Source organism: Engystomops pustulosus, chromosome 7 (assembly GCF_040894005.1).
Source record: "Engystomops pustulosus chromosome 7, aEngPut4.maternal, whole genome shotgun sequence".
Taxonomy (NCBI): Eukaryota; Metazoa; Chordata; class Amphibia; order Anura; family Leptodactylidae; genus Engystomops; species Engystomops pustulosus.
This window is the reverse complement of record NC_092417.1, coordinates 86,517,295-86,525,116: the sequence shown is the minus strand read 5'-3', so window position 1 is coordinate 86,525,116 and position 7,822 is coordinate 86,517,295.

Genomic DNA, 7,822 nt, shown 5'->3' with positions numbered 1-7,822 from the left:
TATTAAGATTTCTGACAGGGGATGTAAAATTCACAGAGACGTTCCGACAATTGGTAGTGCGCAATATTGCTCTATGAGGTTTTGCAATGCTGAGAAAAGGGAAGTATCATGTTCACTACCCACACTCTGCTGGCGAGATCCACAAGATCTTCCTTGAAGCACGTAGGAGGTCTGTAGACTGGCAGATATCTCACTACAGCACCACTCTGTCAGACATTTTACTGTCTACACCGTGACTCTCTTTAGAAAAGTTTCACCAGCTGTGACAACTGAAGCCAGAAAACTTCCTCTTCGAATCTACACGATAATAAACAAGTCATGTAAAGTTTTACTGTTTGGTGTGGTCTTATATTTTTGCTCCTGCTGATTTCGCTATTTCATAGAAATAATGATGAGTTATTGTATAATGAAATAGTGGCAATTTTTTTTTTTATATTTTGGGGCAAAATTATTTAGTTATTAATGATAATACATTGTTAAATATGTCATTTTTGGCAGAAGCCATACTTATGAAGAACACAACTTCACACATCTATGAACCTTTCATTTAGATTTGGAGGTCTGATGAGAGGAAATCCACTTTTCGAATTTTCCAATACTATAAGCCTATATGCACATTCAATCTATGTTCGGTTTTTATGTTGCATGTATCATCAGTGTGTAATCCAATGCTGTGCTGTATGTCTGTGTGTCATCCATTTATTGTCCTTTTTATGGATCCTCAAGACAAAAATGGAAGGTTTGCAAGATATGTCACTAGCTAGGCCCAGGCTCTTAAAAGGTGACATGATTTTGATGCCTAACAACAAATAATCATGACACTGGTTAAAGCATCTCTATTTTTCAACTTGTCCTAATTTTCAGAGGGATGGCCGAAGCCAAAAAAGCATAATAGCATATTATATAAAGAACATAAACATTTCTATCAAGCAATGCATCGACTCACTCGATTTACAATTATAATTAAAGGGACAAATTTTGACATTATTTAATTTTGATGTAAAAAAAACCCTTCTGGAAAGAGGGAGAATTAAATATTTTGTCAAATTAGGTAGAGTTAATATCCATAGCTAAGGAAGTGTTGAGTTCTGTTAACAGATGACAATTCCGGGCGTCTCCACTTTACAATGTCACTTGTGTTGACATCACCTGAAAATCTAATTGTGCTATCTGAACATACTGTCAAAGGAGGACAAGTTAACTACTGAGCCACCACTGCAGGCTTCTGCTGCTTTGAGTGCATTAAGGTGTTTTCAGGAACATTTCCTATAGAAGAATAGGCAGTAGGTCTCAGTAGGTGACATTACCAGATGAAATGAAGAGGCAGAAGAAGTGCAATAAGTGCTCTTCCAAATGTACTGCTCACGTTAACACATGGGAAGTGCCAAAAGGATGATTTCTGCAATTTCAGAAGTTTAGCCTTGTCATTTACGGATGACACTGCAATGAGCTTAGACACACAACATATGAAAATCTGTCTATTTCCCTCATGATGTTAAGTAAACTTGAATCTCAATTCAGATTCTTTTGAACAAACACATCAAAAAGTATATATATAGAACACAATTTTCTTGCCATTTGAAGGGAATATTTACTCCTGGTTACCAAGAGTGAAAGTGAAATATACGGCAAAACTTGGTCTTAGAACGTTGGACAGAGCAACAGTCCCAAATAACTAAGCTTCCCGAAATATCTCTCTATGACCTAAAATATTTTTCACCCGTGGTAACCATTTTATACATAAAACACCACTGGTTTGAGATTCCATTCATTTCATCTACTTCCAATCCCAGAGCTTATAAAACAACATAGTGGAATCTCGACAAACATCCAATCTCAAAAATAACATGGCAGTAAACCCTGGGTTTTGATGATATTTTAAAGTTGACCCACTACAGCTTCCGTAGTAATAGTAAAACAGGGTGGTATCCTAGCAACCGGCCTGAGAAAGAAAACATTGATAAAGTAATAAATTGCAGATACTCCTATCATGTATTAAATGAATGTATCAGAGCAAAAACACATATAAAGATGTGCCAAACCCTCCCAAGCAAAAGTGTCTCATTTTATTTTTTAAAGCGAATAAATTATGAATGTGTGTCATCTTCCCTTTCCCCTAATGTTGTCATGCAGGGCTAAATAACAAAAAACACTGTAAATGATGGCATTTTAGAAACTATGCCCCTCAATATTTGAAAAATCAACTTTAAGAAGATGGTTATACCCTTGTTACACAGAAAAATTGAGGTGTCATTCATACGCTGTAATTTTTTTTTAAACAATTCATAAATTTTGGCCAAAAATTAAACAGTCAAAATGTAATAAATGACGAAAAACTTCACAAAGTTTGATACTCAATTTCTCCTGGATATGCCAATACCATGTATGTTTTGGTAAACTGCTGTATAGGCACGCGGCCGGGCATAGAACAGAAGGAGAGCAATTCAGAGCAGACCTGCATTGTAACATTTTAAAGTCTGTAAAATGTTTATTTTTTGTAATTTGGACATATGGGGGATTATTTTTTTCCGGGATTAGATTCTCTTTTCTGTTACATTGTTTAGGAGGATTCAATTGCTCTTGAGGACTTTTTACTAACTCTGTCTTGGTGGGGGTTCCAAAAAAATATTCTGGTTTAGGGTTTTTAGCATTTTTTTTTTACCACCATTCTCTGTATTTTAAAAACAATATGTTATCTTTATTCTACGGGTCACCATTATTATGGAAATACCCATTTATATAGTTTTTTTATGTCTGACTGTTTTTCAAAATATAGCACTCACACATGAAAATTTTCTGGCTGCAGCGAGTGCGCAGGCGCAGGGACAGGAACACCATGTGCCAGCACACTCCCTTTTGGCCACACCCACCCCTGGCCAAACACGCCAAACACCCCCCATGGTGGCGGAAAGGGGGAAATAATCAATAATCAATAAGCTAGCATTTTCAAGCATTTCAGGGCTTCTTCGACACTGGCATAGCACAGAAGCCCTGATAAATATCCCCCCGTATGTCTAAGTATATGTATATGCTATTGTAACTGAGAAATAGCCCAGTACAGGCTTGAAATGTGTTTTACTGCCATTTTAAATATTGTTCAAGTGATGACTTTTTAACTATAAATCAAATGATTGGCGCCAGGGTTCAGAGGAGGAATTTTTTATTGCTTTTATCATAAATACATAATATCCACATCCACATCTCAGCAACCAACTCTGCAAAAGAGGACATCTAAAAACTAAATCTGCTTTCTGGAATCCATATAGCTTTCCTAACCTTCTGCACCTTGTTCTAAGCCCATAGCGCAGTTTATGTTCTGTCTCTCGGACACAGCAAAAATGTGACCAGCCGATGTCAATGTGTGCAACTAGCCTAAGGGTTAAGGCATATTACGAAGTAAAGTTTACCTTTGTCCTCCAGAATGACAGAGGCTATGGAAATAGCACCATGTCTAAAAGTATGACATCACATTTAACTATATCTCCCCACATTGTACAAATCAGACTCTGTTCTGAGAATCCAAAGAATTATCACTCCAGTCTGACCCTATGTAATGTCCTCCATCTGCCCCTATGATTAGTGATGATGTGGCCTGTAGGAGATCTGCCAAGAATTCAGATGATAACCCCCGCCAATCACATGTGTAGAAGACTAAAAATAAACATAGAAGGGCATGTCCAGCCATTGATAACCAATGCAATCAGAACCTGGGCACCCAACATTACACATCAGACCAAAGACATGCCACACATCAGGGCTTCCCTCCCAATGGTGTGCCTTCAACTGACTTGTTCTGGGCTAGTGGCATAAGTGGCAGCTACCAGTATCTCTCAAGCATAGAGGGTACATGTGGTGGTGCTGCTGCACTGCACAGTCACCAGCTTCTTCCTGCTGACTTCTGCAATAGTAATAACCTAATGTATTCAGGTGATCCCAGTGAGCTGGCTGTTTTGCTTGTATCGCCAGGCACCCACATACTCTTGCACAGTTAGAGGTAGCTTTGAGGTTCTGCTACTGTATCTGTGAGCAAAATTTCCAGAATGAGGGGAACCTAGCGAATGACCTGCAGAAAGCTGGGCCCAACATAACATAGGCTATCGTCAGTAACACACTACGCCGCTAGGGATTCCAGACATGTCCCCCCTGCTTAAGCCAGTCTATATCCGGGCTCTCTGAAGTTTGCTAGAGAACAGTTGGATGTTCCAGAAGAGCATTGGGAGAATGTCGTATAGTCAGTTGAAACCACAGTAGAATAGTTTGGTAGAAACATTTGTCATGTAGAGTAGAGTGAAAGCTCTACACCATAAAACACCATACCTACTGTGAAGCATGCTTTGGGGCTGTTTCTCTGCAAAAAGAACAAGATGACTGATCTGTGTACATGAAAGAATGAATGGGGCCATGTATCTGGAGATTTTGAGTTCAAACCTCCTTCCATCAGCATGGGCATTGAAGATGAAACGTGGCTGGGTGTTTCAGCATGACAATGTTCCCAAGTACACCACCAGGACAATGAAGAAGAATTTCAAGGTCCTAGATTGGCTGAGCCAAGCTCCAGATCTCAAACCCATAGAAAACCTTTGGAGGAAGTTTGGAGGCTATTGCCCAGTGACAGCCAAAAAACATCACTGCTCTAGAAGATATTTGCATGGAGGAATGTGCCAACATACCAGCAATAGTTTTTGCCAACCTTGTGAAGACTTACAGAAAACATTTGACATCTGTCATTGCCAACAAAGGATATATAACAAAGTATTGAGATGAACTTTTATTATTGACCAAATACTTATTTTCCACCATTATTTGCAAAGAAATTCTTTAAAAATCAGACAATGTGACTTTCTGGATTTGTTTTCACATTTTGTCTCTCATAGTTGAGGTATACCTATGATGTCAGTTACAGGCCTCTATCATCTTTTTAAGTGGAAAAACTTGCACAGTTGGTGGCTGACTAAATTCCCCCCTCCCCCACACTGTATACAGTACATGTATGCAGAACACAAAGGGTACAAGGAGCCTTATACTGTATAAGTATAGATCATATTATAGATATATAGTATATATATTGATTACTGTGAGATGTGGGCCACCATCAGCTAAAAGAGGCAACACAGGACAGAGCGGGTAGTAGGAAGCTCTGGGAAGCTGTCCATTGTAGGTGGAGTCAGGAGTCACATTCCCACATCTCATAGTAATCTACAGAAATGATGCGAATATTTTGTGTTTTGCAGAACGATGTCAAGTATATGGGAGGCAATAAAACTAAAATTACCAATACCCTTTTAGGCAATTAAGGTAGGATGGTTGATATTATGTATAAGGTGGGCTCCATTAAGATGTCTCCTATGGGACCCATCCTCTCATAGGTATGCACCTGCTTCCGACCCCAATCCTTATTTGGTGTGGCTTCTCTATAATGAAATTAAAAATAACATTATTAAAGCCCTACGTAACTTTTCTTTCAAATTTGTGTGTACATGAGGAATAACACTGTTTCTGTACATTATATGACTTGCATTGAGAATCTTTGCTATGTGTAATTTCTCTTGAGCTGCTGGGTACAAACCTAGCTGTTGTGACTCCTCATAATAATCTGAATTATTAGTGCGCTGCTGATCCTCTTGCTAACAAGAATAAATTCAGCAGATTAGCAATGATTCTGTAAGGAAAGAAAGAGTGTGAGGAAAGACAACTAAGTGGAGAAAAATGTACAGTACTTTATAATATGTTACAATATTATTATCTGCTGCTGTCAGTTAAATTTTCTGTACATCCAGAACCGGAAAACCTGTTTGTATCGTATTCAACTTATACAGTCCATCATTCATTACTAATTATCTATTAATCAATCAATCAATACTAATTATCTTTTATCGTAATGAACGTTTCTACTACTGAAACCAAGGCATTCATCTGAGATATCTGTTTCTTAACTAATAGCGCAATCTGTGATTAGTTAGGAAAATCTTATCACACCAAAGAATCAGCCAAAGAGGAGAGTTTAAGTGACGAGGAAAATAATTATGTATAACTGAATGAAATGAATAGACTCTTTGGGAATGCATGCACACAGAATGAAATAATAATTCCTTTCATCTAGGGCTGCTGCTCTAGTGTCCTTTTATTAAGAGTTTTTGCACTGAACTCTGTGCTTCTAGCATTGGATGGAATAAAGGATAAAAAGGAACCCAGCACCTAAAAGAGACTGTGATTTCATGTGAAATTGCCAATTTATAGCAATATGCCATGTTTAGAAAACAAGCCTATCCAAACACTATAATTACTATATGCAATGGCAGCCATAACCCAACATTAATGCACTAGATCCTGATACATTCGTCAAAGGGAGTTTTTTTCCCTTCCTCTTCGTTCAGGGTAGTTTTAAGTTCAGGGACAGAGACCATGTCTTCATTAGAAACATTAACATTCACAGTCTGTAGTAAATTTTGACAGTGAAAAGGTCTCTGTAACCTTTTAGTTGTGCAGAAATTTACTTCCCAAGAAAATTACAGCTGGCACTGTCTTAATTAATGCGAGCTTTCTTTTCTGAAAATTGTGGGCTTGTCAGGGGGAAAAAGGCAGAAAAACCTCAGTTTAAAAGGCTGGACACAAAAAAGATGTGATCTTACTAACACTGCACAGAATATCCACTGTATTCAGTAGGCCCATAACAGTAGAAAACTGCTTGCATTTTTCTTAAAGGGATATAATGATTGTAGCACATAACACAAATACGTTGCATACTGAAAAGTAATAATGTATTTTACATTTTTGTGTCAATTGTTTAATTTTTATAAACTTAGTTTGCTGTTAAAAAATGGAAGCTTGCATTCTGTCCTAGTAATGTGATGACAACATTTATGAGAGGTCTGACAAGTGATGGTGTCAGGACAGTATGGGTGTGATGTGTCAGCATCTGAGTTCACCTTACTGTCCCGGCCCACTTGTCTATAGCCATAATTAAAAGCCCCAACTGGGCGACATTGCCTATAATAAGTAATGTGCAGAGAATGAGGACAGGTACTACAAGAGTCAGCTAGCTAAAGTCAGCACCAGGATTGTATGTAAATAGCAGAATTTATATGCAAAAGAGTAACTAGTCACAACAAGAGGTCAAAGTCTGTAGAAGACTAAAAAATATTCAAAAATAGCAAAGGTCCAAATAGAATTCATAGATCAGACTCACAGCCAGAGAAAAAAGAAACATCTGGAGGAGGATTTATCTGGCCAGTTATCAGCTGAGGGCAGGTGTAGGGCACATCTCAGGGTTTTAACCCCTACCTGCCATTTAGGTTACCATACTGCCAGCATGAGACATGACGGTAGTGCTTTACAGAAAAGAAATCATACTTACATTATGCATTTCTTGTACTGTAAGCAACTGGTGTTCTACTGTTTTCAGGTGATGGGTCCTTTAGGCACAGGTTAGGACTGCAGCGAATCACTGGTCCCTTTACACAATGGGGAGAATTTATTATGGCTGTCTCATAGTTCACTAGTATTAACATTCCCCTACTGAGGTTTCAGGCTCTTGGTAAATCTGGCACAGCACTCACACTCACAGGAATAAACACCAGGTCTCAATTCACCTTTAACCTACGCCAAAATTTTGTGTCCCCCGTCAGCTCAACCACAACATCCCCAATTTTTGGAAAGTAAATGTCACATGGTGTGGTACAAAAGATGGAAGTATTAGTTTTATGTTATGGCAGTAATGATATATTACATTACATAAGAAAGCGGATGTCATACCATGTAGAGGTAAACAAGCAGTGGGCATTATATAAAATGGAAGCCAAATAAAGGTTATTACACAATGTGG